At 38.6% G+C, this 24,738-nt stretch overlaps 1 long non-coding RNA gene across 2 annotated transcripts in view; it reads right to left on the bottom strand.

The window, feature by feature from the left end:
• LOC108583129 overlaps positions 1-24,738 on the bottom strand; it is a 460,617-nt gene that overhangs the window by 368,647 nt on the left and 67,232 nt on the right. For both annotated transcript variants that reach the window (XR_004180100.1, XR_001897440.3), the window contains exon 3: positions 12,756-12,849. This is a non-coding gene — a long non-coding RNA (uncharacterized LOC108583129). The remainder of the gene's footprint in view (positions 1-12,755; positions 12,850-24,738) is intronic.

Here is a 24,738-nt window from a genome sequence, read left to right as displayed (position 1 = left end):
CAGAATGGAATGTAATTTAAAACTTAGAAAGTGTTTCTTTATAGAATTTTCTAGTTAATATTTTAGGATCATGTTGATTGCAGGTAACCGAAACCAGGGAAAGCTAAACCTCAGATGAAAGGATGACTACAGTATTTTACCAAAGATTCTATAATTAGTAAATCGTGGAGTGAGGATTTGAGTGAAAGCAATATGACATCACAACCCAATTCTTAGTCAGTGCTGTGTGCTGAACACTCAGTTAATTTCACTTAGCAACACACTTCCATGCCATTATAGCCCTTCTATATTTACCAAACATTTGGATTTGATTTTGTAATATTTCTCTCTGATATGCAATAGCTGCATTCTTATCTGAGTCAAATGGCAAATCTATTATTTTTCTCTCACCCTTTTACAAGAGCTGATGACCAATAACCATTCATTTGACTCTCAAAAGTCATCTTTTTTTTTTTTTTCTGCATGATTTCTCTCTTCAAGAACTACTTGGGGCTGGGCATGGTGGCTTACACCTGTAATCCCAGTACTTTGGGAGGCCAAAGCACGCAGAACACCTGAGGTCAGGAGTTCCAGACCAGACTGGCCAACATGATGAAAACTTGTCTCTACCAAAAATATAAAAATCAGCTGGGTGTGGTGACATGTGCCTGTAATCCCAGCTACTCAGGAGGCTGTGGCAGGAGAATTGCTTCAACCTGGGAGGCAGAGGCTGCAGTGAACTGAGATAGCACCACTGCACTCCAGTCTGGGCAACAGAGCAAGACTCTGTCTCCAAAAAAAAAAAAAAAACTGCTTGGATAATGGGAAAATATGTGCATTTTCTTGCATTCAGGTGTAAGGAACACATGAAGGCACACTATTTTCATTATGGTCTTTAGATTCATAAAGGTTTGGTCCACAGAACATATCAACTAACTATTTTGCAATCACCTAAATAAAGATACAAGGAAGTAATCATACTGGGTCATACAGAATTTGAGCCCTATAGCAGAACAAAAATCTTGCTAAGAACATTTTTATTAGGCAAAAGTCTGAAATTTTATTCAATAACAGCACCACTGAGAGTGTGCAGGAAACTCTGAAATAAGATGAATATTATAACCTGAACAAGCTCTAAAATTTATCAACTCCTACTTCATAAAGCTTTGATTTATGAATTTTTATAGCTCATAGATTCTATTATCTAATTATTGAAAGAACTTAAAGTTATCTTTGTCATCTTCAAATTTTTAAAATAATCTTATATTACATAAATTAAATGTTTGCCAAGGTTTATAGCTGTGTAATAACTATTTGAAAGGACAAAACTTTCATATTTTATTCATAAAATCAATCATTTATAAATCAGAGCTTCTCACATTGCAGTTCTTTCTAAGGCTGGAGAAGAGTGGTTTCCATCTAATTTATAATCATGGTACTTGCCTCATAATGTATCTTTTGCTTTCCAATGGCAACTTCAGAGTTTTCTTGCTAGAGTCCATCTGTAAGGCTTATTTCATCATCCTTCCCGCTTATAGATTATGGACTGGCATGTCATAAACCCAACTTGAAGTAGAAATTCTTACTGTGTTGCAAAATAGCTTTTCACGTGATTTTTGTTTTTTCCAGCACCTGGGTTCTTAGGCATTCTCTGGGAACCAAAAAGATGGCATAGAGATCTCTTCCACATATAAAATATGTTGGACTTGGTTGCTCACAGACATGAAAGACAACCCAAAGACAAAACAAAGGAAGATGTACAGCAGATGCTCCATGATTTCTAAGTTAGGAAATGCCTAATCCTTGAGACTTGGAAAATGAGAGCAAAATGATAGAATCACAGAGCAAAACAGCAAAGGCACCTCAAGGGATTATCTGAGGGGTTGCCTTTCAGGTAACCAAAAGAGTTCCTTTGGAACCTTAACCATCCTGCTTAAGGTTATATGGGCAGTACAGTCAAGGAAAATTTGACCCTGCATCCCAGGCTCTTAACACAGAATTCTTTTCACTCTCCACACTGTGCCCAGGTGACAGATTTAACATAGCTTTAGCACATGGTCTTTTCAAAATGATATAAATTCATCTCTTGTAGTAGTATCTATGTCAGTAACATCATCATATCCTTGACTCAGGCACTTTTTCTGTCTTTAATTGGCAATAAATTCCAACTGTTTATGGACACTTATAAGAAAAATAATCCAATTGCTGCTTCACAAAATAGCATATACTTAAAGGATATTTTGTTAATAAAACATTTGTGAAATTGCCAACATTTAAAAAATAATTTTAGAGCATTTGGGAGACAAACCACCATGATTCATGTGGAAAGGCTTTCAAAGCCCATGACTTTCCTTAAATAGCTATGAGACCTCCTACTGTTTATGTTTTATTTGTGATCCTGTAGACAGATTTGTTGCTTCACGTCAGCCTTGTTGTTATTTGTGTTGACAACAATGTACAGGCTATATAAACTTAAATCTACCTCCCCAGCAAAATATATATTGGAGGTATGTACTCATAAAATTTTTCAATATATACTTTAATTTTCACCAAGGGTTTTTGTTGTTATTATTGTTTTGGGGGACTTTGTAACTAGCAATAGATTACACATAAAAACCCAAAGAAACCAAGAATTTTAAAAATGAGATTTTCATATTTTCTAAAATGAAGTCTTTTACTGTTAGACAAAATACCTTGGGCCAGGTGTGTACATTTTTTGCTTTGTTCTTTTATGTGTATTATTTATTTTTTAGATATAACCTAAGTTGCTTCTTTATTTTTAAAATATGTAGGCTATAAAAGATTTCCATTTATGTTTACTTTTTTTATTGAGCATGTAAAATTTATGCCATCTACTTTAATTTTCTATATAGAAGCATATTCATGAAAGAATGTCCTGTACATTATTTGTTGCTTTAAATATTTCTCCTATTTATCACAGCTTTTGATATATTGTTAATATCTGACTCAAAATATTTGGCATTCTGCTTTGACCTTGCTCTTTATGAGTTCAAGTATGTGATTATTCTATTTTTACAAGTATGTTTTACACTATTCAGAATAAAATGCAATTATAATGATAAAAGTATTGAACTTTCACTTCAATTTGATAGTCAAAATCTCTCTTGTGACATCTGAACACATTTGAACAAATAAAGGTTAAAAATACCGGCCTATACCCAACAATAACCTCCCATACTTTGTAGGAAAATGAAGCATTCGGGCCTTGGAGTCAAGAAACCTGTGCTCCAGTCATTGTCAGGATTTTATATTATCATAACATTTTTTCTGAAAATCTCAAAAGCCCTTGTGATTTCCATTTTTTTATCTATTAGATGTTGATGATAATACTGTGCTATCCTCTTACGGAATTTGTAAATGTAATTATTAAGTACCTCCTATATTCCTAATATATACCTGATACTTTTTAAATCTTCATTTGAATGTATGTTAATCACAAGCAGGTTTTCTTATCTCTAGATGATAGAGGAAGAAATAAAGATTCAGAGAAGTTAAATAGTCTTATTTTTAAGTGGCAGAATTGGAGTTTACCTCAACTGCCTAATGACATGCCCTCATCTAGTGTATAATAAGTTGGAGGAATAGAAAACACAAGTGGTTTTCAGTTTTATTTCACTTAATTTTTTAATTTAATCTATGTTATCAAAAAATAAAGTCTCCTGAATATTGATAAGAATTTTCCAAAAATATTCCTCATACATTGAAATACATTGGCCCATATTTTTATATCAGTATGCATTTCTTATACAGTTTGATGTTCCTGCATTTCAAAGCACAAGATTATGATCTTTTGATTTCAAAAGATGAAATTCCACCAGGCATTCTGTTGATTATTTCCTTTGCCATGCAGAACTTTCTAGTTTGATGTAGTCCTACTTGCTTATTTTGGTTGTGTTGTCTGTACTTTTGGTGTCACATCTATGACATTATTGCCAAGACCAATGTCACAGAGTGCTTCTCTGGTTTTTCTTGTAGAGGTTTTACATTTAAGTCTTCAATCCATTTTGAGTTACTTTTTGTGTACAATGTAAGATAAGAATCAAATTTCATTCTTTTGTATGTGTATATCCAGTTCTCCTAACACCATTTGTTGAAGAGACTATTCTTTCTCCATTGTGTGTTCTTGGCATCCTCATTGAAGATCAGTTCACCATATAAATGTGGGTTTATTTCTGTACTTTTTATCCTGTTCCATTGGTCTATATGTCCATCTCTATGCTAGTATCGTAATGTTTTGATTACTATAGATTTCTATTATATTTTGAAATCAGGAAGTATAATTCCTTCAGGTTTGTCCTTGCTTCTCAAGCTTGATTTAGCTATTTGCAAAATAATCAAGAGATTGAAAAAGCAACCTACAAAATGGGAGAAAATATTTGAAAACTATGTATCTGATAAGGGGTTAATCTTTAAGATATATAAGAAAGTCCCATAATATCAAGAATAAAGTTAATAACTCAATTAAAAATGGACTAAAGACATGTATAGACATTTTTCTAAAGACATACAAAGGGCCAAGAGACAAATGAAAAACACCATTAGTCATCATGGAAATGCAAATTGAAAACACAATGAGATATTACTTCACACGTGTCACAATGGCTATTATCAAAAAAAAGAGAAAAAAGTGTTGACAAGAATGTACAAAACTTAGAATCCCTGGACACCATTGCTGGGAATATAAAATAGTGCAGCCACTATGGAAAACAATATAGATGTTTCTCAAAAATATTAAAAATAGAACTACCATATGATTTGGCAATCTTACCTATATGCAACTATCTAAAAGTATTAAAACCAAGATCTTAATTGATCTTGCAACAGTATTTATTGCAGCAGTATTTACCACAGCCAAGATGTATAAACAACCATACATGGATAAATTGATAAAGAAAATGTGGTATATACACATAAGGAAATACTATTTAGTCTTACAAAAAGAGTTCTGAAATAATGACAGCATGATGAACCTTGAGGACATCCTAAGTGAAATAAGCTTGCCACAGAAGGACAAACAGCATGATTCCACTCACGGGAATTATATATAGTCAAATTCATAGAATCAAAGTATGGAATGGTAGTTGCCAAGGGCTAGAGGGAGGGAGAAATGAGGGCTTACTAATTAATGGGCCCAAAGTTTTAGTTAAGCAAGATAAGTAAGCTCTAGAGATCTGCTGTAGATCGTTGTACCTATTGTACCTATTGTCAACAATAGTGTATCGTGAACTTAACTTCTTGGACAGTAGATCTTATGTTAAATGTCCTTACCACAATAAAATAAAATTTTAAAAGAAAGAGAAAATAATGTAATCTCTCTCTGCCCCAAAAGAAAATAATTGTACCCAACAATCAAGTAAGCAGAGGAAAACACAGTTCTTCCCAAAGAAGTACTTCTCCTCAGTATCTATTCATTATTTTCTAAACATCTACTTAATACCTATGATTTGTAGTGCATTCTGGAGCTACATAAAATATGGTCATAAAATATAAAATTTGGAAATGGAAATGTTCTGTAGGGATCATTTAGCTCAGCTGTTTCATTCAAGAAATGAAAAGCGTATTTTTATTTATTTATTTATTTTTGAGATGGAGTTTCACTCTTGTTGCCCAGGATGGAGTGCAGTGGTGCATCTTGGCTCACTGCAATCTCCGCCTCCCAGGTTCAAGTGATCCTCCTGTCTCAGCCTCCTGAGTAGCTGGGATTACAGGCACCCACCACTATGCCCAACTAATTTTTTGGTATTTTTAGTAGAGACGGGGTTTCACCATGTTGGCCAGGCTGGTCTCGAACTCCTGATCTCAAGTAATTCGCAGGCCTCAGAGGCTTCCCAAAGTGCTGGGATTGCAGGTATGGGCCACCACGCCCGGCCAGAAAACTTATTTTAAAAAACAGGCATTCAAATTTATCTATGCTCTAAGTCTCTTATATCTAGATCAATAGTGCTGCCAAAGCAGTTTCAAAACATTTGTTGCTTAATACTTCTTTATAACAAATAACGCCAGCAGGCCATCACACCACACATTCAATTTAGAGGTAAAGAATCCTATCCCAGCCAGATGATTTCTCATGCATGAATGTAACAGAGAGGTATTTTCAGACACTCAAGAATAGAATGAACTTTTTTTTTTTCTTTTTTTTGAGACGGAGTTTCGCTCTGTCACCCAGTCTGGAGTGCAGTGTCGCGATCTCGGCCCACTGCAAGCTCCGCCTCCGGGGTTCAGGCCATTCTCCTGCCTCAGCCTCCCGAGTAGCTGGGACTACAGGCGCCCGCCAAAACGCCCAGCTAATTTTTTGTATTTTTAATAGAGACGGGGTTTCACTGTGTTAGCCAGGATGCTCTCGATCTCCTGACCTTGTGATCCGCCCGCCTCGGCCTCCCAAAGTGCTGGGATTACAGGCATGAGCCACCACACCCGGCCTGAACATTTTTCTTGAAACATAACTTTCTTGATGCAAGTACTCTGCAATACTAGTAAATCTAAAAATATGCAAATGACTACTTTTATTTTTTTTAAGAGTAATGGTAATCAAATAATAAAAGTAGAAATAAATAAAAATTTAAAAGTGGACTGGTTTTATATATAAATCACTTGTGATTTATATTTTTTAAAGATTAGTAGTCATAAAATAGTAAAGGCAGAAATAAATAAAAATTTAAATCATGGGTGCTTTAAATGCCCCATGCTTCACAAGGAGACATGTTCTTTACTGAAACACACTAATTACACTGCCGAGCTGATCTCACACACTAGCTCTGTGCATCAGGAATTCAGCCCATGGGTTATGCATCCGGATGGAAACCACCTTACATGTTCACCAAGCCTAGTGTCATGTTCTTATCAAATGTCACAAAACACATAACATAATGTCCACAAATCATGAGGTGTCCACTTATTGCCAAAAATACGTAGGAAATAAAATTAATTTTCAGTCAAATGGAAAAGCTTCTTTCCCAGACATATTGCTGAAATATCAAACTTCTGTTAAAAGGATAAACTATTATCTGGGAAAAGTTTTCATGTTATCTGAAAGTTAAATAAAAATCTTTAAAAATGGAAGATAACCATCACAATGTATTTCTCTGTTTTTCCTTTGAGCTTGTTTGTGTATCTTAAGCATTTAAAGACGGCATCCAGCAAATTAGTACTCACTTTGAAAAACACACCTTTTTTCCTTTACTTTTAGAATTTTACTTATTGCCCATCAAGTTCCGCTTCCACTATGCTTTATATTTACATATATATGCCTCTATTGTGAGCAAGGTAATTTCATTCCTTGAAATGCAGAACTCCATGTATTAGATAGCTGCCTTTTTAAAGAAACGAGAAATTCTGGAATAATTAAATTACTTCTTAAAACTTAAAAATATTTATTACTGACAATGCTCAGATCAGACCAAATTCTCTCACTTACATATTAATATTCTACCTGTTCATTGACTGATCTAAAATTTCCACTCAATTTTAAATCTTCCCTTTTGCAGAAAATTTTATTTGGATCATTATCTTTGTCTTATCTTTATCAAGGATTCTGACTGTCTTGGGAAGTTGGAAAGTTTAAGTATAATTTTCAGGAAAAAAATTCATGTCTCTCACACAGATACAAAATGATCACATGTAAAAAAATTTATTTAACTCATAATTGATGGAGAGCAGTAAGATGTTATGACTGGTTCAAAGTGTGTTTTAGAAGCTTCAGTATTTGTGGAGTGGTGAGATTCCTGAGTTAGATACAAAATTAGTGCATGCCCCACAAAGCCATAAATGTTTGGCCTGATCTGTTCCATCAGGGAGAAATTATTTGTATCTCCACTTGTGGTTTCAGTTTACATGCAGGTGCACTAAGTCTGCGCTTATTGTCATGAGTAAAGAAAGACCTGGCTGGGCCGGGCGCGGTGGCTAACCCCTGTAATCTCAGCCCTTTGGGAGGCCAAGGCGGGCGGATCATGAGATCAGGAGATCGAGACCATCCTGGCTAACACGGTGAAACCCCGTCTGTACTAAAAAATACAAAACATTAGCCAGGCGTAGTGGCGGGTGCCTGTAGTCCCAGCTACTCGGGAGGCTGAGGCAGGAGAATGGCGTGAACCTGGGAGGCGGAGCTTGCAGTGAGCCGAGTTCGCCACTGCGCTCCGGCCTGGAAGACAGCAAGACTCCGTCTCAAAAAAAAAAAAAAGACCTGGCTGAACTATCTAGTATCTAGAAAATCCTTGGGTAGTCTTCACTCCCACGTGACATTTAAGTACATGCCACTCACCCTTTTGTTTACGTTCATCATTGACATAATTTTTCTGCCGGGGTAATTTAAAAACTAGGCAACTATCACCAAAATTCAAGAAAAGATTATTTTTTGTATGGTCAAAAATGTGTAGTTTTCTCACTGAAATCAATGCTATGCATATGTAGCTCAGATTCCCCATCCTTTTCAGCAATTCCTCTCAGAATGTATAAAAATATGAAGAGCAAATGGAAAAAGGTAGTTACTAGATTTCACAGCAATGTTATTGAAATTAACTTTGAAATATATGTAACTGTTAAATCACATATTCCCTTTAAAATATTAAGAAGAAACACAGACAAGTAGTGAAAGGGTTTGTGTCTGCGAAGTGGGAGGACTAGTTCCTTCAGAAAGTCCACAGGAAGGGCAGCAGTCAGAACTAAATGTGAATACTTCAGACGGGAATTAAGTTTCCTTAAAGGCCATGAGATAGTTGAAGCCTATATATAATCATTTGTACTTCTCTGATAAAACTCAGTTCCAAGAAAACTTAGACATAATTGCTCCCACATTTGAAATTTGTGTAATGAATTGCTGATTGAAATTCAATGACTTTCACAAGTCTGATTTTTTCCCATGTCAGTTTCTTTGAAGACGTATTGATGTAGAGAAAATGATTCAACGCTTTGAATGCAATTCAACATAGTATATGCAATTTTCAGTTCATTGAAGCAGAATTGAGCTCAAATATGTGGATTGGTATTTATATCTATAGGGAGGGGAATGTCTTTCCTTCTCTTTTAGGTTCTGATGTACAAAGCATTTTGATGACTTCGATACATTTCTTTTAATCAACTTTGAAGATAAATCAGACATATTTGATAAAATTATTGGAAATATTTTTTTAACCTAGTTCTGGAAAAGAACTTGACTTTTGAATGGACATTCTCATAGTAGTAAAGAATACCAGTATTACTTGGGGAAAATGTGGAAACTAGATTTTCATACAACCACTCCTAATCATTTTAAATATATACAAAAATATATATCTGGAAATATAAGAAAGAGTTGTATTATCAGGAAAACCAGTCTAGAAGAAAACCCTTTTTTGTTTTGTAATCTTACAAAAACATTCTAATGAGCAGTTGGACAGGGGAGACATGAATAATATACCATAAAACCTCATTGAAAATCCCAGCCCCATCGCTGCTCTTGCCACATGGAGGGCGGTTATTCCCCAGAACTCTAATTATCTCACAGCCACATCCCACCTCTGAAACTCTCCAAAGCCCTCATCTACACCGGCTGCTTTTCCGTTTGTTTTTTGTCCAAGCCTCCCGGATCTTGGTTTCACTCTCTAACAGTTTTCACCATCTTGGTTACTGCCTTCTACATATGAGGGTAGAACCAGGAGAAAGGGGGAATTTCAAGTGGGGAATGTCAGGATACTCTTCAGAGAGAGGAGAAGGGGTAAGATTGTTTTATTATTTTTATTATCATATATGATATTATTCTCCCTGTTACCCATGGAACCATTTCAGGTTGGGTGGTTTTGTGGGGTTTTGTCTTTTTCCTCCATGGCCATCAAGACAAAGGAAGCACAACATTGTAACCAATTTATTTTCTGATTCATGTTTTAGTGATCATGAATTATCTTTCATTCCTGCCATGCTGCACATTGTTCCACGGCCATTTTCTTTACTCACAGTTTCTTGTGCCTAGAAAATCTTTCCACTCTTTATTTTCATCTTGCTAGCTCAAACTCCTTCAAGTCTCTACAAAGTCACTTCCCGAAGGCTGCTCTGTGCCCAACCCGTGCTGAGCGCCCATCTGGATGTTCCCATTGCACCCCACATGCTCTCTGATTACAACAGCGGCTGCATTATATTACCATGACCTGTCGAGGCATATTAGAGGGAAGTTTCTGAGTTTGTTTTCATGTGTTGTATTCCCAGTGCTCCCTGCAGGGTGGGCTGGGGTGCATAGTAGGGGCTCAATGCAATTATGTTGATCAGAATTGAACTGAACTGAAATTAAAAGGAATAAAAGAATAGAAGGTAGAAAATGGTCTGGTCATGCAGGACTGAAGACAGAACAGGAGCAGTCTCCCACATGAGCACTGGGACTCAGGTGGGGAACACTATAGACTGTTTCTGTGGCTTGCTTTGGCCAATTAAAAAAGGCAGAAGTGTCAATGTGTTGTTGGGGCGTAGATCACAGTGGCCTTGTTTGGTTTCTTTTGTTCTATTTTGCTTCTGTCACTGCCATGAGTAGGCCATGCCTTGGTGTATAGAGAGAAAAAACAGTTTCCCCTCCAATATGTTCAACACTCACTGCAGAATACTTCTGTGGCCATATGTGTGGGGATTTTTTTTCCATAATCTTGAGATGCCAACTGGGTGTCCCAGTTTGATTCAATTCCAACACTGATCTGAGTTTGTGCAGACACCCCATAGGTTAAAGGCTCAATCTCATATGACTGTCCCTCTGCCACAATTTCAACTACAAATCACAAGAAGTCGGTTCCCAGCTTACCCAGAACTCTGCCTCACTCGTATAACAAATGAGAGGTTTCCATGACCCCATTCTTGGGTTCAGTTAATTTGTTAGAGCAGCTCACAGAACTCACTTGTTTTTACCAGTTTTTTATCTTAGTAAAGGACATGATAAAGGATACAATTTGCTGTGGTTCGAATATTTGACACATCCATATCTCATGCTAAAGTTTGATTCCTGGCCAGGCGCAGTGGCTCATCCCTCGAATCCCAGCGCTTTGGGAGGCAAAGGCGGATGGATCACTTGAGGCCAGGAGTTCGAGACTAGCCTGGGAAGCATGACAAAACCCCATTTCTACAAAAAACTATAAAACAGCCAGGTATGGTAGCGTGCACCTGTAGTTCCAGCTAATTGGGGGGCTGAGGCAGGAAGATCACCTGAGCCCAGGAGGTCAGGGCTGCAGTGAGTTGTGTTCACACCAGTGCATTCCAGCCTGGGTAACAGTGTGAGACTCTGTCTCTAAAAAGAATAATAATAATAATAATAATAAATAAATTAGCTGGGCATGGGGTGTGCTTCTATAGTCCTAGCTACTCTGGAGGCTGAAGTGGGAGGATTGCTTGAGCCCAGCAGTTTGAGGTTACAGTGAGCTATGATCCCACCACTGCACTCCAGCCTGAGAGACAAAGCACGGTGCTCTCTATAAAAACAAATTTAAAGAAAAAAAAAATCCTAATGTTAGAAATGGTGCCCAATAGGTGTGTGAGTCATGGTGGGGGACCAGATCCCTCATGAATAGATTAATGCCCTCCCTTGGTGGGGTAGGAAGGCAGTGAGTGAGTTCTTGGTCTAAAAGTTTCCCCAAAAGCTGGTTGTTAATAAGACTTTGGCACCACCCTCCCCTCTCTTGTGCTTTCTCTGTCTTCTGCCATGTGACCTCTGCACACGCTGGCTCTGCTTCGCCTTTCACCATGAGTGGAAGCTTCTTGAGGCCCTCATCAGAAGCAAATATTGGGGCCGTGTTTTTTGTACAGCCTGCAGAACTGTAAGCCAAATAAACCTCTTTTCTTTATACATTATCCAGCTCATATATTCCTTTACAGTAACATCAACGTTCTAAGACATGGATACACATTCAGATAAAGAGATATGTTAGGGCGAGGTCTGGACGGGTCCTGAGTGCAGGAGCTTCTGTCTCCATGGAATGGGGATACATCACCCTCCCAGCACATGGATGTATTTGCCACTTGGATGTGCTCTGAACCTTGTACCTTTGAGATTTTTATGGAGTTTCGTCGCATAGGTATGACTGATTATTAACTCAGTTGCCAGTCCTCTCCTCTCTCTAGAGAATAGGGGCTGGGGCTGAAAGTTCTAAGCCTCCAATCTTGGCTTGGTCTTTCTGGCAACCAGCTCCCATCCAGGAGCCCATCAAGAGTCACCTCATTAGAACCTAAGACACTCGCATCACCCAGGAAATACCAAAGGATTTACTGATTCTGTGTCAGGAATTGGGATCAAAGACCAAATATTAGAAGAAAAGATTCTCCTTCCATCTCTATAGCGCAGTAAATTACAAGGGCTTTAGAAGCTCTGTACCAGGATCTGGGGGCAGAGACCAATATAAAAAATACTTCTTATTTCACACCTATCCAGTTCCCCGAGCCAAGGAGGATGAGACACATGAGACAGATTTACCGGACCCAGTGCCAACTAACCCACCATCCTGCAGAGGGAAGCAGGAGCGTTCCATGGCCATGGTCCAAAACAAAGCACCCAACAAGGTCCAGCCTGGACGCACTCAACCCCAGCCAACCCACATATTCATGATCAATAAGAAAAGCCTGTGGTTTTAAGCTGCTGAGATTTGGGGCCATTTTTTACACAGAAAAAAATGGATGCAGATATCAATAAGCAGGTTCCTAAGGGGGAGTGATAAATGGTCAACAGGTTTCTTTAAACACAAAAATATATTCTACTTTGTTAGTTACAAAAACTGTGAAAATCAATGCAATTTAAACAAGTGATTAGCTATACATACTCTGAGAACATGGAGACAGATGAACCCCAGCTCTGCCACCTGCTAGTTTCAAGATCTTGAACATGTTACCTGCCAACTCTGAGTCTCAGTTTATCTGTAAAATGAGAAAATAAGAGCATTTACCTGAAAGGCTATTGCAAATAATACACAGAATACATGTAAGGAGCTTAAAACAATGCCTATCAAGCATTATCCAGGAAATACACATGAATCATTATTTATAAACATGTAAGATGACAAAGATAGTTAATGCCATTGTTGGCTAAGAGTATGCTGGGTGGTTTTTATAAAAAATAAAAAATTGCCTTTTAAAAAATAATGACAATGAGAATACCACATATCTGTAATTTAAAGTTTTGACCAAAGTTTTTTTTAAAGGTGCATACATTCTGAACATTATACAAAATAAAAACCAAAAGCAATAAGATAGAGAAGAGAACAAGGACCATAGGTGTGAGAACAGGGACTAAGTGTCAACTCACTGGACTGAAGGATGCAAAGTATTAATCCTGGGTGTGTCTGTGAGGGTGTTGCCAAAGGGATTAACACTGGAGTCAGTGGGCTGGGAAAGGCAGACCCACCCTTAATCTGGGTGGGCACCATCTAATCAGCTGCCAGCATGGCTAGAATTTAAAGCAAGCAGGAAAATTATGAAAAGACCAGACTGGCCTAGCCTCCCAGCCTACATCTTTCTCCCGTGCTACATGCTTCCTGCCCTCAAACATCAAACTCCAAGTTCTTCAGTTTTGGGACTTGAACTGGCTCTCCTTGCTCCTCAGCTTGCAAGTGGCCTGTTGTGGGACCTTGTGATTGTGTAAGTTAATCCTACATATATAGGGTGTGTGTGTGTGTGTGTGTGTGTGTGTGTATATATATATCCTGCATATACATCATGCATATCTATGTATCCTACTAGTTCTGTCCCTCTAGAGAACCTTGACTAACACAATGGGCTTTAGGTTTAGTCCTGACTTCCTCTCTCAGTTCCACAGCTCCATCACTTGCAAACTACATGATGTTAAGCAGCATATTAGATATCACTCCAGTTTTTTCCAACTTTTAAATAGGGAAAATAGCACACATCTTATATAGTTGCCATAAAGAGTAAATGTGATGCTGCCTATAAAGCAACTGGCTCATTTCCTCACACATGCAGGGTGTAAAATAAATGATTGCTTCCTCCCTGATACCCTGAGTTTAGGAGACCATTTTCCTTTTGGGCTTTTATTTCTTCTATGGTTGCATATATTGTGCTAAAGTAATGGGTCCATTTAGGCAAATAATTTCCCAATTAAGATTTTTTAAAGGCCACTGCACTCCAGCCTGGGCGACAGAGCAAGACTCCGTCTCAAAAAAAAAAAAAAAAAAAAAAAAAATTTTTTAAAACCACATCAGTGATTTGTCATTGTTTAGAGAACAGCCTCATTGTCATACAAAATGTTTTCCTTTTCTAGCCATGTGTACATTATTATGTGGCCATCATTACTCTGAAATTAAGGTGGTTATTATTGACCACAGTTATACATACACATCTTCTACAAGATGCTAAAATAACAAAAGCAAAAACAGTATTGTTTTCTGAGGGACTTATTTTCCATAAAAATATGGATTGGGTTTTCTATCTGCATCCTGTCATCTGCAATTGCCTTTATTGCTGCCCAGAGTGCCCTCAGCAGTCCCCATGGTGCCATACCATTTCCTTGCCGGCCCACACAAGGGACCTTTATTTCTGAATCACTCATCGAGGAGTTAACTAAATAAAAACCAATGTGCTTGTGAGACTTTGAAGTAAATGTGTATTCTGTTATATGCCAGCTGTCCAAGCAGATATTTGACTCAAATTGATTTCAATGACAATGTTAGGTTTGGATTTACATTATTTTGACTGGAATTTACTTATGTAATTCAATATTTATTAGCATGCAAATTAAGTAGAGTGAACAAATTGTTTCTCTTTCTTATGGAAGTTTCTGTCTCCTTCAGAAATAAAACATGTTCTCACTTATTTTTCTGTAAATATTTTAATTTAAATTTTTATTGGGAAGAATATTTTCCAAGCATTTTTTAATGCATTAATAAACATAATTCTGACAGATGGAGCTTTTCTTGGAATTGATGTTATTTTTGCCTAAAAATAAGATCAAGTCTTCTCTATTTTCAAAACAACACCATTATTGTTGCTGATTCAGGCTAAAATCCCTTGACTTTATCGCTAGATTTCTTACGTGAGTGGCCTCCAACCCCTCCTTTGGCCTTGGATCTGATCTTAAGGCTGCAGATGTTTTACCTTCAATTGAGTTAGCTGTTTCATGGCCCCGGAAGAATTTGAGCATTCAGAAAACAAAAACTTTTAATTGCTTTACAACTAAAACTCCACAACAATAATATATTTCAAGTAGAGGTAAGTGTATGGCTCTACTGTCTACTATAGAAAATTCCTGCCCTGAGTTAGTACTTCACACCATACTTTGTACAAATGTAACAGAGAAGGGCTTCTGGAAGGCTCTCACAGCAGCAGTGAGTACCAAATCGATGAGGATAAACGTACTCTTTTCTTACAGCATTCTATTTTTCATTATGAAGTATTCCAAGCATACAGAAAATATAGACAAAATAAGTACTGAAGTGCTTACAATCAAGCTTTATTAAATCAACATTTTTTATAATTTTTTCCTCTTTTGTAAGGAAATAATGCATGTCAGATATAGATGAAGCCCAGTAATGTATAAATGCAAAATACACAAATTTAGTGTTCCCATTCTCTTGTTGCTGGAGATTTTAGTAACTTCAGATTTCTGTCATATTAAAAATTCTGTATCCATGTTTCCATGTGTACAGTACGTGAGAATTTCTCTGGGTTATAGTCCTAGAAAAGAAGGTGTTACCATAAATTATGCACAACTACAGGTTCCAACTACTAGAGAATTATTTAAAGCAGTTGTGTAAATATCCCTGCTCCCAGCAGTGTTTGATTTCTTCTTCAATCACGTGTATGATTGTCAGATTTCTTCTAAGTTTTTCACTTTTATACTTACGATCTGCTAGCTCATTGTATTTGTAATGATCACTTCTCTGATTTTTAACGATGTTTGGCATTTTATAATTAACTGATTTGGATTTTTTTGTTTTGTTTGTTTGTTTTTTGAGATGGAGTTTCACTCTTGTTGCCCAGGCTGGAGTGCAATGGCACCATCGCGGCTCACCACCACCACTGCCTCCTGGGTCAAGTGATTCTCCTGCCTCAGCCTCCTGAGTAGCTGGGATTATAGGCATGTGCCACCACATCCAGCAAATTTTGTATTTTCAGTAGAGAAAGGATTTCTCCATATTGGTCAAGCTGGTCTCAAACTCCTGACCTCAGGTGATGTTCCTGCCTTGGCCTCCCAAAGTGCTAAGATTACAGGCATGAGCCACCGTGCCCAGCCCTGGATTTCTTTTTCAATTCCTTATTATATTCTTTATCTACTTTTCTGTAAGATTTTTAAAAATCGATTTCAGGAATTCTTGGTATTTTCTACATGCTGATTTTAGTCTAAATCCTGACTCTTTTGTTTTTTCCTTTTGTCTTTGGGGAAGCTACCATTATTGGGAGTGTTAACAGAAATAGTACATTTTGTCCTGTTTCTCCTGTTCCTCTTTACTTTTCCTGCTATGTGCTTTTTAAAGAGAAGTGGGCAGATGTAGGACAGAAGATTATTAGAATTAAGTCATGGATATGTATTTGCTACCTTTCCTTCCTTTTGACTATGAAAATTAAGAATACTTCCAAGGCCCAGGTACCAGCCTTTTGGCTGAAGGTAATGATTAAAAATTACTGAGATATAAGCCTGGCAAAGAAAGACAAATACTTTATGGTCTCTTATATGTGGGGAATCTAAAAGTCAAACTTAAAGAAGTAGAAAGTAGAATGGTGGTTATCAGAGGCGGGAAGAAGGGGAGGCAGGGAATAGGAAGATGTTGATCAAAGGGTACAAAGTTTAGTTAGACAAGACGAATAAGTTTCAGAGATCTGTTACACAGCATGGTGACTACAGTTAATATTAATGTATTGTATATTTCAGAATTGCTAAAAAGGTAGATTTTAAATGTTTTCATGACAAAAAAAAGATGAGCATGAAGTGATGGATAAGTTAAATAGCTGATATAATTATTCCACAAATGGGTACATATATTAAAACATCTCATTGTACCCTTTAAATATATACACTTATTATTTTTCACATCAAAATAAGGTAAGTTATCCTAGTTAAAAGAAAAATGACTAAGAATCTTCCAGAAGCACAAATTCTATTTCCCCCACTACTTCACAGAATCAGGAAATAATATAGCAAGGAAGGACCTCTGAGTTCATTTAGGCAGAACATTCCATTTTAGAAGTGACCCCAAAAGTTTTAGACTTGAGTTTGTCTCAGTAAGACAGATTTTTTATCTGCCTCCATCCTTCACTCTTCACCACTTTTCTCTGTTTTCTTTTGTAATACTTACAGCTGTAATTATCTAACATTTACTAATTATTTTAATATTTGTTAAATCACGTGTTAAACTTCTGTCTCCCATGATGTCAGGTAAGCTTCATGAGGACAAGGACACTGTCTCACTTTGTGCTGAATTCCCCATCACCAAGAATATTAGAAAGTGCTCATTACATAATTATTTAATGTCCTGAGTGCCTACTGTGTGACAGCTACGTTAGAATTTGAGAATAAATAAATTCATAAGAAAAAGTTCCCAACTGTATTAATCCATTTTCATGCAGCTGATAAATACATGCTTGAGACTGGGTAATTTATAAAGAAAAAGAGATTTAATGGATTTACAGTTCCATGTGGCTGGGGAGGCCTCCCAATCATGGCAGAAGACAAAAGGCACATCTTACATGGTGGCAGACAAGAGATAATGAAAGCTAAGCAAATGGGGTTTCCCCTTATAAAACCATCAGGTCTTGTAAGACTTATACACTACCACAAGAACAGTATGGGGGAAACTACCCCCATCATTCAATTATCTTCCACCAGGTCTCTCCCACAACATGGGGGAATTATGGGAGCTACAATTCAAGATGAGATTTGGGTGGGGACATAGTCAAACCATATCATTCCATTCCTGGCCCCTCCCAAATCTCATGTCCTCACATTTCAAAATCTATTATGCCTTCCCAACAGTCCCCCAAAGTCTTAACTCATTTCAGCATTTAACTGAAAAGTCCACATTCCAAAGTCTCATTTGAGACAAGGCAAGTCCCTTCTGTCTATGAACCTATAAAACAAAAGCAAGTTGGATACTTCCTAGATACAATGGGGGTATAGGCATTAGATACATACACTCATTCCAAATAGGAGAAATTGGACAAAACAAAGGAGATAAAGGCCCCATGCAAGTCCAGCAGGGCAGTTAACTCTTAAAGCTTTTCCAAGCACATAGTACAAGCTGTTGGTGGATCTACTATTCTGGGGTCTGGAAGAAAGTGGCCCACTTCTTCCAGCTCCACTAGGCAGTGCCCCTGTGGGGACTCTGTGTGAGAGCTCCAACCCAACATTTCCCTTCCACACTGGCCTAGCAGAGGTTCTCTATGAGGCCCCCTGCCCCGCTGCCTGCAGCAAACCTCTGCCTAGACATCCAGGCATTTCCATACATCCTCTGAAATCTAGGCAGAGGTTCTCAAACCTCAATTCTTGATTTCTGTGTACTGACAGACTCAACACCATGTGGGAGCTGCCAAGGCCTGGGGCTTGTACCTTCTGAAGTCATGGCCTAAGCTGTACCTTGGCCACCTTTTACCCATGGCTACAGCAGCTGGGACACAGGGTACCAAGTCATTAGGCTGCACAGAGCAGGGAGGCCCTGGGCCCAGTCCACAAAACCACTTTTTCCTCCTAGGCCTCTGGGCCTGTGATGGGAGGGGCTGCCTCAAAGGTCTCTGACACGCCCTAAAGACATTTTCCCCATTGTCTTGGCAATTAACATTTGGCTCCTCGTTACTTATGCAAATTTCTGCAGCCAGCTTGAATTTCTCTTCAGAAAATGGATTTTTCTTTTCTATCACATCATCAGGCTACGAATTTTCTGAACTTCTATGATCTGTTTCCCTTTTAAAACTGAAGGCTTTTAACAGCACCCATGTCACATCCTGAATGCTTTGCTCCTCAGTAATTTATTCTGCCAAATACCCTAAATTATCTCCTTCGAGTTCAAAGTTTCACAAATCTCTAGGGCAGGGGCAAAATGCCACCAATCTCTTTGCTAAAACATAGCAAGAGTCACCTTTACTCCAGTTCCCAACAAGTTTCTCATCTCTATCTGAGACCACCTCAGCCAGGATTTCATTGTCCATATCATTATCAACATTTGGGCTAAAACCATTCAACAAGTCTCTAGGAAGTTCCAAGCTTTCCCACATTTTTCTGTCTTCTTCTGAGACCTCCAAATTGTTCCAATCTCTGCCTGTTACCCAGTTCCAAAGTTGCTTTCACATTTTTGGGTTTCTTTATAGTAGTGCCTCACTACCCAGTACCAATTTACTATATTAGTCTATTTTCACACTGCTGATAAAGACATATCTGAGACTGGGCAATTTATAAAGAAAAGGAAGTTTAATTGACTCACAATTCCATGTGGCTGGAGAGGCCTCACAATCATGGTGGAAGACAAAAGGCATGTCTTATATGGTGGCAGACAAGAGAATGAGAGCCAAGGGAAAGTGGTTTCTCCTTACAAAACCATCAGATCTCTGAGACCTTCCTGGCTAACATGGTGAAACCCCATCTCTACTAAAAATACAAAAAAATTAGCCAGGCACAGTGGCAGGTGCCTGTAGTCCCAGCTACTCAGGAGGCTGAGGCAGGAGATGGCGTAAACCCAAGAGGCAGAGCTTGCAGTGAACAGAGATTGCACCACTGCACTCCAGCCTGGATGACAGAGTGAGACTCCATCTCAAAAAAAAAAAAAAAAAAAAAAAAAGATCTCATGAGACTTTTTCACTATAGTGAGAACAGTATGGGGGAAACTGCCCCCCATGATTCAATTGTCTCTCAGAGGTTCCTCCCACAACACATGGGAATTATGGGAGCTACAATTCAAGATGAGATTTGGGTGGGGATACAGCCAAACCAGATCACCAACTTAGAAACTGTTGGTAACTTGTCAAATTTCACACAGTTAACTAGTTTAGGGACAGCAATTGTGTTTTCCTACCTCCAGGTCCACTGCACATATCCAAATTTAAGAGAACTGCCAGAATAGAGAAGCAAAGCAAAGGATTTATAAACAGCTGGGATCTGGGCCAGCAGGTGATAGGTTGTACATTTATTTAGAAAATAAATTTGAGACATTTAATTTATGGATTGCATTAGTCAAGATAATGTAAGGGGAGATTTACATGTAGCTCATGGAGCTTAAGCTCTGAAGCCCCTCATCTACATGTTTACCTACCAAAGCCCCCGGGGGAAAGCCCAAATGATGAATTTACATGGTCATTTCTGAATCTGCCGAAGTCATCAGTTTATACCAATGCCTCTTTCCACACTAATTTCATCTCTGTCACATGTATCCTCATGTTGAGTAAATTGGTAATAGCCACAGGAATTTTTGGAATCTACTATGAGATTATTGAGTTCTGGATTTTTTATTTTGGAATGTATGCAGTATTTTCATATGGTTTGCAGCCACTTTTGTTTATGGTTAGAGGATCGCTAGTTGCTTCGAGATAATAGGAAAAGCTTCCAGGAACACAGCTACCTGTGTAGACTCTGCTGGCATCGTGACCTGATGTGCGGCACCCACAACAGAACTCATCACATGCCCTACAATCAGAATGTCCTGGAGTCTCATCATTTCAACCTATTTAAAATTGGTCCCTGAACAAGAGAGCCTGAAATGCCTTGAAATCTTCCTGCGTATATCTGAAAAAACATGATAGATCTTTTCCTTAATGTAATATCAATTCTAAAAATGTATATGTCGATACCAGTGTGAAACTAAACCTTTTTCATGCCATGAAAAATAAAATGTGTTTAAAAAATCAGTTATTCTACAAAACAAATCTTAAGGACCTTTCTATTCTCTCTATAGCAAATGATACCAGAACAGCACTGTCATATGAAGTCACAAATACCTCTAAGCCTAAAAAATACAGGAAAAATGTTTTGAGTGTAAGAGATACAAATAGAAATATATATATATAATGCTGATTTTCTGGTTTTATGATGTTTGTTACACTCAGGGTTTTTTTTTTCTTCTTAATATCTTGATATATGGAAGTCTAATAGTTAGAGGCAGAGGTGAGGAAAATAATGACTCTGAGTGGCTGTTTTATAAACATTTTTCAACTACTGTCTCTAAAACACAAAGGATATTATGAAACTGACTCTATATTCTGACTTCACCATGTTGCCTGCTCTGGCATATACTGTCAGTGCTCTATTTATATCTGCACGCATCCACAAGGAAAGAGAACTCCTGAACAGAACTATGGACCACTTAGACCTAAGGGATACCTGTGACACACTCCATCCAACACACAATTTTCATAAGTGGATATGCGACATTCTCTAGGGAAAAAAAACACATACTAGGCCATAACACAAGTCTCAATACATGTGTTAAAATCTTACGAAGGGGGTGTGGAGTAAGATGGCTGAATAGAAGCCTATACTACTCTTTGTCCCCCCCACCTCCCACCACAGGGACACCACATTTTAACAACTGACTACACACAAAAAGTACCATCCCAAAAACCAAAAACCAAAAACCAAGAACCAGGTAAGCAATTACAGTACCTGGTTTTAAATTTACGTCACTTAAAGAGACATTGAGGAGGGTAGGATGCTTCCCTGTCACAATGAAAAGCAGAACCTTGCTATACTTGGCTGATGTTCACCCACAGATGGCGCATTTGGACCAATTCTAGCCAGAGGGACTCTTTTGTCTAGGCCACAAGGACTGCAATTCTTAGGGAAGTCCTAGTGCTGAGTTGGGCACAGAGCCAGTGGACTGTTGAGGGGTAGGCACATGACCTACTAAGACACCAGTCAGGGTGGCTAAGGGTGTGTTTATGCAACTCCTCCCCTACCCACTGGCAGCAGCTACATGGCACTGAGAAATCTGTGTTCTTGGGAGAGGGAGCGCACAGTGACTGGTGTGCATTGCGTTGAACTCTGCTAGGATGCCCTATCACAGTGGATGCCTGGAAGGATTCATCATCTGCTGTCTTAAGAGTCCCTGGGACATGAATAACCCAACTGTGATACCCAGGGAATATGCTGTGGACCTTGGACTCTGAGACATGCTAGCTTCAGGTGTTATCCAGTACATTCACAGTTGTGGTGGCCACAGTGAAAGTCTCTTTCTGCTGTAGAAAAGCAGGGGGAAAAGTAAAAGAGAGTCTATCTTGTACCTTAGGTACCATCTCGGCCACAGTGTGTAGAGCACCAAGCAGGCACTGAGGGGTGGGGGTGGGGGGCATTCTTGAGTCCAGACCTGGGCTCTTGGTCAGCTTTTCTAGACCCACCCTGGGCCAGAGAAGAGCCCACTGCCCTGTAGGGTAAGCCAGTCACAAAAAGACTAATAGAATATAATTCCACTTATAAGAGGTATCCAGAGTAGTCAAATTCATATAGACAGGAAGTAGAATGGTTGTTGCCATGGGCTGGGAGTAGGCAGAAATGGGCAGTTGTTGTATAGTGGGTATGGAGGTTAAATTTTATAAGATGGAAAAGTACTGGAGATTGGTTACACCATAGCATGAATGTGCTTGACACTATTAACTGTACACATAAAAATGGTCAAGATGGTAAATGTGTATTTTGCCACAATTAAAAACAACATGTATTAAAGTTAAAATAATATGTTAAAAATAATAATAAAAGAGAAATGTGTTAAGCCCATGGGCAGGGAAGTCCTAAGATGTTAGGTTCCTGACAGCACTTCTCAGCCATTATGAACATGATCCAGTTGATCACAGGGACAAACAGTTCAGCCAATCATTTATGAAGTAGATAAGGACCCCAAAGGGTTGACATCTAGCCTTGTCATAGGTAAATAAAGGAGACACCTTGAGTCTATGTAAGTCCTATGGGGAGTGTGGTTTCTTGCACTAAGTGGGTTCCTGAACAACAGCAACTATTAAATAAATAATTCAGCTTCCTTTCCTTTGTGTGGACCAAATCGGAGGCATGTTCACACTGTCCCCCAGCCATCTCCTGGAGTGTGAATCCCTGGTTTCTTCTGTGTAACTTGCTCACTAATGCAGCCTAGATTGGCTTCCTTCCCATAGCTCCCCTGTCACCCTCCCCCACTTCTTTCCTGGTGCTCCCTTGAATACCTCCCAAATAAATGACTTGCACATCAATCTTTATCTCAGAATCTGCTTCTTAGAGGACCTAATCTACGGCATCTTTAGTACCATGTTTCCTATTTTCCCTTTTGTCAAACCTGACTTTCGTAACAACCACACTGCATTCAGTTTAGAGAGACAAAACTGTGGGAGTGAAGAAACCCCAAACCGGATTTCAGGCCACCAATTCAAATCTTTTAGCAAGTCAGTTTGAATGTGTACATGTCATTGTCAAATTAAAAAAAAAAAAAAAAGCAAATCTAAATTTAGGTGAGGAGAGATTTTATCTTACAGGATGACTGAGAGAGGGAAGGGACTATTGCGATAGTGGGAGGGTAACTATTGCAATGAGGAAAATGCCTCAACCATGCGATCTGCATGTGTCTCAAAGGTTAGGTAGAAAAGAGCTTTTCTTTTATAAGGAGAAGGAAGCAAAGCAAAAAGAACCAGTGAGAGGAAATGGAATACACCAGATAAAAAGTGAATCAAGCTGACAGTAGAACAGAGAAGTTTTACCCCAGAGTCAGCCTTCTCCTGATATGGGCCCTGCAAGAGGGGCTGCCCATGCCCACTCGAGGAAAGCTCAGGCACCTGGGGGGAAGAGAGAAGATCTGCCAAAAAATAATTGGCAAACTTTTGTTCCAGTGGATGAGAAGAACAAAACAGCTCAGCCAATCGTGTATAAAGTAAATAAGGAATCTAGAGGGTTTGTGTCTAGACTTGTCGTAAGTAAACAAGGAAGGCACCTTGAGTCTTATCCAGGTCACATGGGGAGCAGTGGTTTCTTGCATGAAGTAGGTTCTTAAACACAAAAGGCTAAGATTTCTTAACTTTCAGTTTTCCATGATCACAGAGCTCAAGTAAAGTTCAACATTGTCTTCACTTTATCCAGTCTCAGCTTTAGTTTATTTGCTTGCAGGAAAAATAAAAAAATTTAAAAAAAAAAAAAAAAAAAAAAAAGGAGCTAACTGGCAGTTTCTACACTTTTTTTTTTTTTTTCCTGGAAGGAAAACTCTTTTTAAAAGAAAGCTTACAGGAAATTGTATATGCAAAACAGTTACAATGGGAAACGTGTTCTGCTGGAAGAAGCTTTCCAGTGGCTAGCACTATGCTTCCTGGCCCCCAGTGTCAGGCCTCTGAGCCCAAGCTAAGCCATCATATCCCCTATGACCTACATATATACATCCAGATGGCCTGAAGCAACTGAAGAACCACAGAAGAGGTGAAAACAGCCAGTTCCTGCCTTAACTGATGACATTCCACCATTGTGATTTGTTCCTGCCCCACCTAATTGATCCATTGACCTTGTGACATTCCTTTTCCTGGACAATGAATCTCAGGAGCTCCCCTCAGAGTACCTTGTGACCCCTGCCTCTGCCCACAAGAGAACAACCCCCTTTAACTGTAATTTTCTATGACCTACCCAAATCCTATAAAACTGCCGCACCCCTATCTTCCTTTGCTGACTCCTTTTTCCGACTCAGTCCGCCTGCACCCAGGTGATTAAGAAGTTTTATTGCTCACACAAAGCCTGTTTTGTGGTCTCTTCACATGGACGCGCACTAACACCCAGCACTGGCATCCTTGTAAGGACCCAGAGCTCCTACAGCATATCTAGCAACTGAGGAGGCAGGCTTAAAGTTCCTTTCAGCT

This window comes from Papio anubis, chromosome 19, assembly GCF_008728515.1.
Source record: "Papio anubis isolate 15944 chromosome 19, Panubis1.0, whole genome shotgun sequence".
Classification (NCBI taxonomy): Eukaryota; Metazoa; Chordata; class Mammalia; order Primates; family Cercopithecidae; genus Papio; species Papio anubis.
The sequence above is the reverse complement of the archived record's forward strand: the minus strand, read 5'-3'. Positions and strand labels throughout refer to the sequence as shown.